Source organism: Rhipicephalus sanguineus, chromosome 1 (genome assembly GCF_013339695.2).
Source record: "Rhipicephalus sanguineus isolate Rsan-2018 chromosome 1, BIME_Rsan_1.4, whole genome shotgun sequence".
In the NCBI taxonomy this organism is placed as follows: Eukaryota; Metazoa; Arthropoda; class Arachnida; order Ixodida; family Ixodidae; genus Rhipicephalus; species Rhipicephalus sanguineus.
This window is the reverse complement of record NC_051176.1, coordinates 89,769,048-89,783,665: the sequence shown is the minus strand read 5'-3', so window position 1 is coordinate 89,783,665 and position 14,618 is coordinate 89,769,048.

The following is a 14,618-nucleotide window of genomic DNA, read 5'->3' as shown; positions in this document are numbered from 1 at the left end:
ATAGAGCATTAAATTATATACGTACATTTCACGGCAAACGATTCGCGCATTTGTCCAAGGAAGCATTTTGTTTTTCATCATTACCAACCTATTTTATGTCCACTTGAGGGCGAAGGTCTCTTCACTAATCCCCCATTGATCCTATCCAGCGTCTTCATTACTATTTTTGTGTTCGTGGCATGCACAAGGACCAAGAAAGCAGTCAGGTTGCGGTATCCCTAATGCGGACTCCCTTGACGTCAAATGGCACGCCGTGTAGTGGTTGATTGCTGGCTAATGGAGTTTTAGAATTGTGTACACAGACGTTGCGTTGGCTGGGCACGTACGCTATACTGTATTCGGAAAGTAACGTGCGTATACCAGTGTCTAGTCTTTGACAGATGCGCAGTGGCAACAAACACAAGAAATTGTGCACACGAAGCTCTGGGTACCGAGTTTTAATAGTGCCTAATTTTAACCACTTGGGATTTTTTAACGTGAACCGACTACATCACATAGGAGAGTTTTTACGCTCACTTTCCCCTTGATGGTTACCTAGAGTAACCACTAAAGTAACTTGGAAACTATAAGCATGAAGTGTGTTTAGACATACGTATAAAACTTCGCATTCTTTTTTTTTTTTTTCAGTAACGGCGGTTAAAGCATGGATGCACCATGTTGCTCGTAAATGTATCGTTCAGCGGAATCATTTTCGTTGAGAATGACTTGACTGGCCCTATCAGCTTCATAGTTCAACAGTACCTGCTGTGTCTAGCGTGTATAAGCATGCGAGAAACAGGTACTACTCACGTGTAAAAATAAGTATTTATTGTAAAAAATACAAACAGCGTTAAAAGCAATGCTCAGCGCTGAAGGAAACGATAAACGTGACATCCGATATTCTGGTGCTTTTGATCATTTCTTTTGATCGTTTCAATGTTTCTTCAGCAGCTTCCCACCGGCAAAACACCTGGGAAACAACTGGGTATTTCTCATTGCACTCTGCACAAGACGAAGCATTGAGCATACCCAGTTGGGTACGTGATGATCTTAATATAGTACATTGTCAAGCACAAAATAATCGTATCGTACATCGTCAAGCACAAATTTCTCTAGAACTGTGCCAACCGAACGTTTCAAATTCTCTTGCACTTGATCGCAGTAGAAAGGCTTGTTGTCGTACTCCCTCCAAAACTCCGGGGTCAGGCGATGGGTGGGCTGCTGGCATGTCATCCTCACGAATAAAAAAAAAAAAAAACGCAAGAAGACACATTCGACGTTATGTTCTCAGATCACCTGCCCTTTTCGCCCATCACAAAAAAACTTCTACTTGGGAAGCGGTTGTTCTCATTCTTTTGTACACCTTGTCGAATTTTGTTTAAATAGATAGCGTCACAGAAGTTATAAATTACAAATGTGTTTTCAGAAGCTGCTAATGAAGCTTTCTTATAGTATTTTAACCATAAACTTACCCAGTGATGCTACCGAGGACTTCTGATTTGGAGCAATTTTTGGAGCAGCAAGATTTCCGTTTTGGAGCACTTTGGAGCAGCAAAATTTTCATCTTGGAGCACTTTGGAGCAGATAATTTTGCATCTGGGAGCACTCTGGAGCAGCGAGTTTTACACCCTGGAGTGCACTACAGAAGCATATTGCAATAGCATTCAAGCACCGGAATATTACTATGGGGCTCTTGTGAAGGCTAGAAATATTTCGATTCATTGCAAATCTCATGGAAAAAATCATCTCAGGAGAACTCCATACTTTTTTTCAAATCAAATCAAAATGTGTTTATTAAGACATGTATACAAAAATGCGTACATAATATTTGGACCAATAGCCTGCGTGGCTAGTAGCTGGTCCAATAGAGGAAATACATAAAAGTTAGCAACGCACATGATTGGTCATGAAAATGATTGGTTTTATACATATGGAAGTTTCAGTGATGTACAATCTACGTACGGAAAGGTGATTACAATTCATTAGACAAGAAAAAGCGTTTGCAAGAAAGGTTGAAGTTACGCGTAATCTTTATTTCCAGAGGCACAGTGTTCCAGGTTACAGCTCCGAAGAATTCTAGCAATCGTTCGCCATAAACGTTGTTACAGGGAGGAAGATTTAAATTTAACTGACTTGTTTGTCTGGTGTTTGCACGCGGGAAGTTGAATATGGTGTTGGGTAGTGGAAAGTTTGTGTACAGTATTTTGTGAACTAGGCAAGTTACCTTATAATTTCTTAGCGCCGTAAATGAGAGAATGTGAAGATCATTGAATAGAATGCCACTGGGGTAATGAACGGGGGAAAATGTTATTATTCTTAAAGCACGTTTTTGTAACTGGAGTATAGGTCTTAAATAAGTTTTGTATGTTAGGCCCCAGGCCTCGCAGCAGTAGCCGAGGTGTGAATGAAACAGAGAAAAATATATGCAACGAAGTAGAGAACGAGGAAAATATTGGCGGGAACGGACCAGTGCATAACAGCTAAAAGCTAGTTTTCTACACACAGCATTGATCTGGTCTCTCCAGTGCCAAGTGATGGTCAAAAAGAATTCCTAAGTATTTGAATGAGTCGACCCTATTGAGAGTTTGGTTGGCCAGAGAAATATTAAGGCTGCTGTAGTTCACTATTTTCCTGCTTGAGTGAAATACGACGTATTGAGTTTTCTCAGTATTTATGGCTAGCCTGTTTTCTGTAAACCGCTCGCTAACCACATACCACTCGCTAATGAAAAAATAAGGGCTCATGCAGTTGAGTGTTCTGAATTAACCTCTTCGGCGATTATTTTCGACACTAGCAAATAAACAGAATACCAGATCAATAAAATTGCACTTTATGAAATAACACTCTAAATACATCTATGTGGTTATCAGCAGACATTGTAGACAAACGCCTTGATGTACAGCAGTGCCTCAATGCCAAAGAGCCACACTGTCCCTAATGCATTCCCCTAAGGAAACTCCAAGGCGAAAGCCAGGTTCTTTTCATTCTCGATCGACGGGTTGATCCTCCCCCTCCTTCTTTGCAAGCTATCTGCACCACACCTGGTTTTGCGCTAGCTCCATGATCGGCGCACCGATTACGGAAGCAGTGTAAAGCGACGATGTCGTGATGGCGTCGTCACGTGACGTCACGATATATGACACCATGATGACGTCACAAGTTTTGACGATCTATGACGTGATGATTACGCCATCACATGATTATTTTTTGCATCAATCGATTGACGCCGCCGACGGTCAATTTTCGTGTTTGATAAAGCATCTGATGCTTTCGGATTAATATTGCGTATTGAACGTTAACAACCTGGCCTTACATACCAAACTGTCCTCCACCATGTCACCTCCTTGCCATGCGCGAAACAGCTTCGCTTATCATCCACTTCACAGAGTGAAATAGCTCCTCAACTTTTTTAAAATGTTTATTCTGATAACAATTATATGGACGCTCTCCGCGGATTTTTGCCGTCACCACTGTCGTAATTTTCTGTATAAAGACCAAATTAATAACTTCACCACGCGCATTCTAGCCGCGGGTAAAAGCTCCCGAGCGCTGGCGACGAACGCGGCTGAAGCGGAGATTAAGCTATAGCCGGCCGTCTGTCTCCGTCGCACGGACAGCGCATGAGATAACATCTTCCCGCGTGCGGGCCTGCCGTCGATTGCTCAACAAACAGAGAGGAAACGCCCCGCCCGTCTTTCGTAAGGAGCATGAAAGGACGCCAGAGGAGCGGGGGAGGGGGGGGGGGAGGGGGCCGTATCGTTCGAAGGGCGCAGTCGCTTGCGCGCGCGTCTTCTCGAGGCATCAAGACACGGCTCGTAAACTTGCTGTGCTCTCAACGCTTACTTCGTGTTTAGAGAACTCAGAGCAAGAAAACGCTTCGTTTCCTGGAGCGGCCATATTCCCTTAAACCAGTGTTTTGTTGAGTTACGCGAGATCGAATCCAAAAGAGTTAGCTGCTAGCCTTACTTCGTTTAACAATACAATTTGTTGGTATCGCATTCATTCCTTCGCCCTTAAGTAAAACTGAGTTTTTTTAACAGTCAGCTATTGACCCCCGAAAGCGAGGGGCGGATGTGTAACATGGGGTAGCCGCTTCACTGTGGGCCGTCAGCGACGGGCCCGCTACTGACAGCTGCGTATTTGCGGCTGCTCCAACCAGGATATATGCTTTTATTAATGAGATGATATTTTTAAAAAGCAAGCAAAAAATTTAATTGGAACCCTAGCACGTGAGCTCGAAAGGGCAGGGACTTTTAGGGGGTATTTACCGCAGAGTGATTAAACTCGGACGTGCTGCTATAAGCAATTACGAAAAAGCTCTTCCGAATGAAGATCCATGGATAAAGTATATCCGAGGAAAAGTGTGAACGCGTTTCCACCGTTCGCGTGCTCTTCCATAAACGCGAAGCAAGGAAAATTCGATATTGTTCGATATACCGGGTGTCCCAGCTATCTTTAGCCAAGGGTTAAAAAATACAATATTAGAGGCAGGCGAGTGAAATCAGTTGCAAATTGCTGACAGCCACCTTGCGCGCTATAGACAATTTTTTGTTTTGTAATTAACTAATTTGTTAATTAGGACGATTTAACTAATTTGCTAAATATTGACTTTAGGCAAGAAATCCTGCTTGCAAAGTTCGAGAGCGTCCTCAAAAACCCCAACTGCATTATTTGCGATAAAGGAAGTCTCACGTATACCATTTTTTCCAAGCTGTAAAGAAAGCCCGCGAAATACAAAAAGAACCACGTGACTAGCGCGCTCGCGCGCAGCGAGAATGCTGCCCTCAGCCGAGGTTTGAGCGAACGAAATCACCTGCGGCCGGGACTCGCCGGCTCCGTTGCAGCGGTAGGCCTATAAGTGGGCGGTGGTTTCTTGGCCCGTTGCCAGCCAGCTGCGCGCGTGACGGTGCAAGTTGTAGCGAGCGCGGGCCAAGAAACCACCTTTAACTTATCGGCCTACCGGTGCAACGGAGACGCCGAGTCGCGGCCGCAGCTGATTTCGTTCGTTCAAACCTCGGCTGAGGGCAGCATTCTCGCTGCGCGCGAGCGCGCTAGTCACGTGGTTCTTTTTGTATTTCGCGGGCTTTCTTTGCAGCTTGGAAAAAATGGTATACGTGAGACTTTCTTTATCGCACATGATGCGATTGGGGTTTCTGAAGACGCTCTCGAACTTTGCAAGCAGCATTTCTTGCCTAAAGTCAATATTTATCAATTTAGTTAAATCGTCCTAATTAACAAAGTAGTTAATTACAACACAAAAAATTGTCTGTAGTGTGCAAGGTGGCTGTCAGCAATTTGCAAGTCATTTCACTCGCCTGCCTCTAATATTGTATTTTTTAACCCTTGGCTAAAGATAGCTGGGACACCCTGTATGGGCACCGTGCATACGTTAGGAGCCGCCACAGTCACGCGCTGCCTCCAGCGCCAAAGCGGCCACGGCAGCAGATTTGGCGGGATGGGGGAGGGGGGGGGGGAGGAGGGGAGGCAGACGACACAGGCTGCGGCAAGCCACCGCGCCGTGTTTTGGTGCTTCGCTTGAAGCGTTCTCTTTCCCGTTTGCTTCCAAAAGACGTCAAATTGTTATCAGCTGTCAGAGAACGTAGCGCTAGCGCATGTGCTTCTTTTCGCCAGACCTCGTGTATCCTCAGGCGAACGCGGCAACATAAAATGCATTAACTGGGGGAAGACAACGGAAGTGACGAGCCCGCTGAGCGAAACTGCGCACGTGTAACGCGGGCCGTCTCACCCACTAAACAATCACAGCTTATCACCCTCGAGCTAACGCGGCAGCGAACTCAGCGGCAGCTTGAAACCGGCAATACCAGCAATTGCACTGTCACGGCCGCTGAATGAAAAAAAAAACGCTTTCCATCAAACGGCCAGGGCACTGCATTCGCTGCGCCGACTTATTCAGTGCAGCCGAGTTCGTCGTCGCGGCTCGTGTTTTGCTGCCATGGCACTGCAAAGCGTGCCAATTATTATTACGTTTGGATTCAGAGAGCTACGTGATATAGATAGTTTCTTCCTAGGAGCTAATCTGAAGAAGGGCAGGGAACTCCTCGAAGCGGGTCACGTTCACGGCGTCGTGGAAGAGGTGTTGCTCGGCAGATCAACAATCACGGGCAAATGCAACCCCAGAAAAAAAAAAAAAAAAACACCTATTTACAAAACTCACTTTTGTCGTCGAACAAGTGCGATCCACGGTTCACGCCGATTCCGTTCATATTCTCTAAATGGAAACCGGTAAAAACGCGTGCCCAGAGAATTCCTGTAGGGGTTATTGCACCCAACAACGCAGCAATTATTCCTGGAGTTCGGCATTCCTACGAACAGCGGAACCGGCACAAAACGAACTGCCCGCGTACGAACCTCGCGCTGTCACAGCGGGAGCGTGGAGCGAGCAGGGGTGCAATCGCGGAGCGATGTTGTATGCTATATTATTCTTATCGTCCACCATCTGCGGCTGACTGATCGCGTTGATAACGCGGACATACCGTCGCTCTGGTCACTAGCCAAGCGCGAGAAGCACGAAAAGTGTAGTCATCGTAAAAGGCATAGTTCGTCGACTTCACCCCATTGCGAGCGCGTCAGAGTATCCCGCCAAATCTGCGCTTCTTGCCGCTAGGGACGCCGAGCGGAGTTACGTCTGCACGGAGCCTATATACTGCTAGCAATCCCAGATTTCATTCCGCGATGTCCGGAAACAGAAGTGACAGACATTTTAGCAGCACACATGTAGTTATTACTGAACATTGCTTTCCTAACGTGCCGTGCGACGCTTGAAACGAGCTACCAGCAGCGTTTCTAGAACAGACGACGTCCGCCGATGGATCGCCGTCGCACTTTCTCGCTACCGAGAGGCCTAGACGTCACGAGCCTCTGCGGAGAGCGCGTTTTGCTGTCGAGCCGACTTGCAGAACAGAAGCTGCGTCGGCACCGTGCATGGCATCGTGGCTTATTCGGGACGCACGCGCGAGCGCTATTTATTCAGCGGAATAATTCTTGGTCCATGGTTGCAACTTTGGCAGCCCCAAGATCAAGCTGCACATGTTCTGACGCGCCGGCCATGCGATTGCTGGTGATAGACGCCCCCGAACCCGAGACTTTGGCGCAGTTTGGCGCAATTTTCGTCGATATTATCAGGATGGCGCAGTAAATACAATTTGGCGCACTTTGGCGCAGTTGGCGCAGGAGTGGAATCACTGCTTACCACAGTTATGAAAGAAAGCTTAACATAATTTCCTCAGAAATACTCGTCGACCTCCACGAAATAAATACATGCGGGCATTGAACATCTGACCGAAGATGACTTAGACTTTGTTGAGCTTCTGCATGAAACTTCCAGTTTTTTTAGAAGTGAAGCTCTGTTTCGAATGTCGGCCGCAAGTGAAAACCACAGCACAGTCGCAATTTGATGAGAATCACGTACAAGGAAAGCAGTTTTACAATAGACTCACGATTCATTCGTTAAGTAAATAAGATTTTTAGATGGGAGTGAAAGGCAAAAAAAAGAAGAAAATGAATAATAAACACAAGAAGAAAGATCGTATGCTCAGTTACGGCATTGTAAACAACACCACGGCCGGTGTTGCTGCTGCTGCCGCTGGAGACCATGCAAGGTATGAGCTCCTGGCCAGTTGCTCGATAAAACTGTGCGCCTGGCTCTTGTGTCAGAAGGTTTTGTCACCTCCAAACGTATTCAAATTCTGTGTATACTATCACGAGGATGAACAACAATTACATCCCTTATTACGACTGCTGTATGAATTTCACTTCTCTGTAATAACATTAACAATGATCAATCCAACATAAATAATAAGCTGCCAACGAAAACAACAATACTTTTATACAACCACGGTTATATATCGCTGTTGCATCGCATGAAATGATGGATGAGAGAACAAAAATGCCATAAACTAGCTAACGCCTAAATTACATATGACGCATTACTTTACCTTCGTCGAGATCAGCAATTTGCACAGGCACCACAGCTGGTGCATGATGCACTGATGTACTTGTCCACACTTCACTTGGCACTGCATTAGACCAACGGGCAAATGTGACCCGAAACCACAGAAATCAGTGAAGGGGCAGAGTAAATACGCAAATGTATTCATGAGCATGAATGAGGCTGGCTTTAAAACTTGTTAGAAATTAGCCAGCAAAACGCGTTTTAAAGACTGTCGCTATTAAGAAAGTCAAATTGCAGATTTTTCCTCCTAAAAACAAGAGATGCCGCTAGTCGTATCTATGAGCGCCTGATCCAATGAAACGGTACTAACGTCTTCGGTACTCGTAAGTGCAGTTTTATTACTTTTTGATTGGGGGAAAACTTTTCCGCTTCCCAAAAGTAAAAAAAAAAAGAAATGTAAATGCGAAGTATAACGACCTACCATGAAAGGACGTCCTATCATCATTCAACTGCTAGCAAAAATATGCTTCCTTTGATTGCCGCATTGTATCATTGACCATAAATGCAGAGGTCAGTTACTAGCCGAAAGGTAAGAAGCCATGCGAGAGCTAAAATTACACAGCCTGTCAAGCAACACGAATTGATTATCTCAGTGACACCTGTCAAGAGCGACGAAAGCCTCTGAATTGTACAAGAGTTCACAATAAATGAGATCAGCACGACAACACGTGCGCGACCATAGAGACGGATCACGATTACAACAAAGATAAGTACTCGTATACTCGTATAGTTACTTGTACGCATACTCGTGTAGTTATTTCAAAAGCCGGCAATAGAATGTTCTGGCAGCTCAATACCATCATTCATATTGTCAGTCCCTTCTGCCTGAGGCTTGTTCGACGATCCGGGTTTTCTTTGCCGTCGTCCTCCTCGCGGCTTGGGCTTGGGTCAGCGCTTCGCGGGGGCGTCCGGATCATGGAAGAAGCAGCACCTCCACCAGATGTCACGTGGTCGTGACGTCGACGAACACAGCAGTCGGCGCTTGTAGGATGAAACTGTTTATTTGGCCGAACTTGTGGCCGGAAAATGAAAACTAGAACTACAGCAATGCACGCTGTACAATGATAGCGGCGAACAGGGCGTCGTCCGTCGATCAACTGACAAGCGATCAAGCGCGTCGGCTTTTATACAGGCGCTATCGAACTTTCCAGCAATATCGCTGGTGGCGGCGTTATCTCTAGACAAAACTGGAACATTCGCGTGCGGGGCGCAATCTTAACAAACCGATCTACTACAATCGCGACGCTTCTAGAACACTACTTCGCGGACAGCGTCGAGCGTTGATAACCGTCCCTGCCGGTCAAACCCGAATACATCAAAACAAGAAAAGAAGTGGGCGTGGCAATATATATCAGCGCAAGCATGCAACAATGTGAACGCTAACAGCACGAGCATATATGTGAAGAAAAAAGAACACTCACCCAGGCGGGTACGATGCGCCGGGCTGTGTCCGCAGTGTGCGCACCAGCGAGACAGAAATGGCGCAAAAGCGTCGTGTAATCCTGCGTCAACTGCCGTGTAGCCATGGCACGTGAGATAAGAGAATTTTTCCATGGCGGCCGAGTACCGGCTCACGCGGCACGCTCAACAAACCACACCAACCTATTAAACATCCGCCGCTGTCGTGGAACGCGCTAAAACTAACCACTCGCGCCAAAAACGCAACCCCCTTCCCGTCGCACAATATCTTCGAACTCTCGCTTTTACCTCCTTCCTGTCTTTTCTTTGCGCAAAAACAGCAGAAGCGGAGCGCAATGGAGAGCGTTGGAGCCCCTATTCTCTCTCACGCACGCAAGAGAGAGCGCGTAGTTAGCTCCATGCGTATACCTCCTCGCAGCATAGCTCGCCTTTGCGGCTGACGCTGTCGGCGCATGCGTATACACCGACGCTTGCACCGACAAGTTATAACACGCGGGAGCATACGCTGACCTGTAGCCAGGATTCTCACTTACGCGGCCCACACCGACGCGCGACTAATACTGCAGGCCGTCTATAAGGCGGCGGTGAAGGGTGCACGTTTTTTATATACGCTTGTCACGGCTAACTCCTGTTCGAAGGCCTACTACAGCCGGGAGTTTTCCTGAGTTTTGAAGCGTCCCGCCTACAGGGCATGAGTTAGCCAGGACTTGATTAAGAGTGTACTAAGCTAGAGTTTGCTTAATTTGTTTTTATGATCTTTCAAGTATATAGGGCACGCGGTGGCTTATACCTGAAAGATTATAAAAACAACTTAAACAAGCTATAGCTTAGTTATGCCGTTAATTATTACGTAAGACCGTGTATCTTAATTATCAGAAGCCAAACACGACGCCCTAGAACTAGTGATGCAAAACTATCGGTAAATTTACTATCGATAGCATCGATAGTTTTTTTGAAACAATCGATAGTGTAGACAAACTATCGATAGCACTACTACCGACAAACTATCCATAGAACCACTATTGACAAACTATCGATACTGGAATAGGTAGTACCATGGTTAATATTACTAGCGATATTACTGCCACGCTCGTTTATTGCTTTGTTTTGATGTGTTCGGGTTTCATCCACAAAGACTGTTAGCAACGTCTGACGCAGACCGCGCCGTAATGTCTTAGAAGCTTCACGATTGTTTGAGATCATTCTGTTAAGATTACGCGCCGGACGCGCATAGTCAAGTTTATTCGAGAGCTTACGCGCTGGAAGTTTCGATGACTGATGTATAAAAGACGAAGCGTTCCACCGATGATCAGATTACTCGACGGCCGACAACTGTTCTCGCCGCTATCAGTGCGCAGCGTGTATAGCTTGTGTGTTGAGTTTTGATTTTCTGGGCGCAAGTTCGCCCAAATAAAGAGCTCCGTATTCCCCAGTCTTGCTGCAGCATTCTTCACCGTCACAACCACGTGACGCTACTATCGATAGTGGTGTGAATAATGATGCTGTTGCTGGCCGGCCAAATTGCCACAATATTTGCGATAGCCTGCTATCAGCTTCGCTTAATTTATGAGCAGTTTTTGGCGAAAGAAATAAATTATTTTCGCAGTTGAAATGGCGGAATATGTCCATCAATAAAGTCACGTCTAAAAGCAACCAGTTACACCTTACAATTAACCAACCTAGTTCATGATATTTTTTTTTTTTTGAAATCATAAAATGCAATATAAATTTGAAGCCGCGCAGTTCCACCACATGTAACGCCCTCCTTTCCGCTACAGCTGAACAGTTTGTCATCATGATCATGTGTTAGCAAAGCACTCAGGTGAAGAACACAAGCGTGTCAACTTTCTTGCCCTTCAACCTGCTCCTCCGGCTCCACTATGTACCACGTGCGCGGGGAACCAAGTTTATTCTGCAATGAGTCCGTACTGTTGATTTTATACTATCGATAGTACCATCGAATTTTTACTATCGATAGCGCTATCGATAGTATTTTTTACTATCGATAGTTCGATAGTGACTAAGCTATCGATAGTATTGATAGCACCATCGATAGTTCTGCATCACTACCTAGAACAGCTGTGCAGGCCATTGACACCATTATAATTCTGCCCCTTCGGACGATGAAGCGGTTGAATATTACCTGTCCTTTGATGGTCCAAGGGGAGAGTACCATTCCATAATTTTAGCACTTCTGTCATTTTTGACGTTATATACAGCAGTATTACTAAAAGTAGTGGCAAGCAGTTGTATGACTTGCATTATTTGCTGCGAAAAGGCCCCCGCTGGAATCCTGCGCTGACGTGCTATGCAGTGAAGGCCAGGCAAAAGAAGACTTTGTACAAGACTGTAGGATTGGGCGTGTTGGTACAACATGATTATGAGTGCAAAACAGCGCAGCCGACAGGAGGGGACAGAGGGGACAGTCAGCGAAAAATCGCTGCTCTTTCTAAGAAACGCTAAACATGCAGCCAGGGTGTCGGAAGGAAATGTTTTTCGTTTCGGTTTTAGTTTCGTTCCACCGCAAAAAGTTCTGTTCAGTTTCTGTTCCGGAACGAAAAAAAAAGTGTTCCGTAACGGTTCGTAACGTTTTTTTTTTGTGTTCAAAAAATTTAAGTTTACGTAATCATAAAAAAACATTGCATTTGTGAGGTAGTTACTTGCCCTCCTCTTAAGAAAGTGGGACAAAGGTAAAACACGTTCTTCAGGGGAACGGAAGTAACTGTACCACGAATTCCTACCAACTAGCACAAACCACTGCAGTATAGTATTTATTTTCTGAAAAGTCAATTACGATTTTTTTTAGTGGGCTCAGTGCTTTCTGTCAAGACAGTGAGCACGATCTCAGAAGCAGCAAGTCATTCAGTGTGCTCTATGATGTGCGAGTCCGCTGTTCTGATAAATAGATCGCCAGGCCCGCACGGAACCCGCAGCACAGTCACAGCGAAAGCTGGAAGAGCGGACTTTGTAGAGTCCGTTGTAGAGTCTCTTGGGGCAACTGATACAAGTACACATGCAAGGTACCCACTACGCCATAAATTATCGTAATTTTTCTGAAACAGCGAAGTTCCCACTATGCCATTTTTCGTCATACTTCGGAGAGTCGTGGTACCCGCTACAGATCTGTAAGGCACTATATGCATTTGTGCTGTGGCTGATGACGATGAAGAATTATGGCTGAGCCCTTTGTTACGGGTTGGAAGCATTCAACGACCGACTCGTTGCGCAATTCGCATTGTGATGCCAGGTTGTTATTTTACTCTTCTGCCACGCCGTATTACATATGTTAACACGATTCCTTGCCCGACATGACGTCTGTATAGAGTATTTTTGTGAAGGAGTTACAAGCACCAGCGTGGTGGACTGTGGTGGAAGACCCGACTGCCACGCAGAGGGCGCGGGTTAAAATCCCATCCGGTCCTAGTAATTTGTTTCTCATTTCATTTTTTCTTATTTCACGCGATAGCGGTCACGGACACCGGCGGCGGCGGACAACTATGGCGCCAAAATCAGCTGTTGTGATCTCATAACAGCTTTCGCTGCAACAAACTTCAGCGCCAACAATGCCCTCTCCACTTTGGCCTGCGTGACAGGCACGCAAAGGTCCACTTGCGTTAATACAAACATCTCTGGTTGCCACTGTTTTCGTTTTTCGCACAATTTCAACATATCTTTGCTTTGGAATTCCTGCCTGAGGTACGCGCTAATACTGTACCCTGAGATATGCTCACACTGCATGAGCTCAGTTGTTCCGGATTGCGAAGTTTTCTCGGGAACCGAAAAACGATTGAAAAAATTTCGGTTTCACTCCGGAACGAAATAATAGATAAAGTTTCGGTTACGTTCTCGTTCCAGTCAAACATATCGTTTTTTTTCGTTTTTCGTTTTCGGTTTTCGTTCCGTTCCGATACACTGCATGCAGCATCTTGCGACTTTTTGTCAAGGCCAAAAATAATGAAAGTTGAAACCAAAATGAATAAACTATTATAGTAATGAAAAAGCAGCGCCTTGAAATTAAGAAAAAAAATGTTTCGTAGTAATGGCTCAAACCAGTAATTTTATATAAATTGTTATGTACGACACAGTTTCACTTCCGTGCCCCAAGTTCGAAGCGCCCTCTTGGCAACAAAAATTTTTTTCGCGAAATATAGCGACCCAGTAACTACTACTGACATTCACACATACCATCCCAATTTATTTCAGCATGATCGGAGATGGTCGAAAATGGACCTGGGACACTTGATATGGAATGACACACACACACACACACACACACACACACACACACACACACACACACACACACACACACACACACACACACACACACACACACACACACACACACACACACACACACACACACACACACGTATATATATAATACAAACAGTGAATCTTCACTTGATCGAAGTTCAAAAGACCCCAGCAAAAAGTTCGTTAGAGTGGAAGTTCGCTAAACTGAAATAGCTATGTTGCAACTTGTAATCAGGAGCTAATGAAAACACCAGTTGTCGAAAAGAAATTTGCACCCTTTTATTTGCACTGCTGCTTATTTGAATGAATTTCTGCTTATTTAGCGTGTTTAAAAAAAAATGTAGTAATCTTTTGCTGCACGTGTGCACTTCACCTAGGACTGCAGTGGTAATGAATTGAGCCACTTTGTCCAAGCTCTTATAAACCTTCTCCGGCACAACAGTCTGCTGGGCAGCGAAGGTGTTCATTTTTCCAAGCGCATCAGCGCTTCTTTAGCTGAAATTCTTCGTGCTTCCTCTGCGAGGGTTACTTTTTCCTCTTCTTCTTCCTGAGGTAGGGCGCTCGCTAAAATCTCTTCTGTGGACAGAGTGGCGCATGTCTCAGCTCGAGATACGCCCGCGACAGGGCCCACAGGCTGGACCTGTCGGTCCCCACGTGAGAATAGCCGGGTGGGCGCGGGGGACCCTCTACCCCACGTCTGTAACAGACCTCAATAAAGTTGTTCTCTCTCTCTCTCAGGTGATACAGTCCTCAAAACGCAAAGCGCTGTCTGTATCCAGTCTTTCAGACAATTTCTAATCAGTATGACGTGAGAGGCATTGGATGGTGTCACAAAATATGTTCGTAGAACTGAAATGCGCTCTGCACTATTGTTTCGTTAAACTGAAACGCGTTGGCATTCGGTTCGATGGCGCTTCGGCGGGGAATTAAAAAAAAAAAAGGTTCGTAAAACTGAATAACTGGGTTGACTGACGATGCTTCAAGTGACATT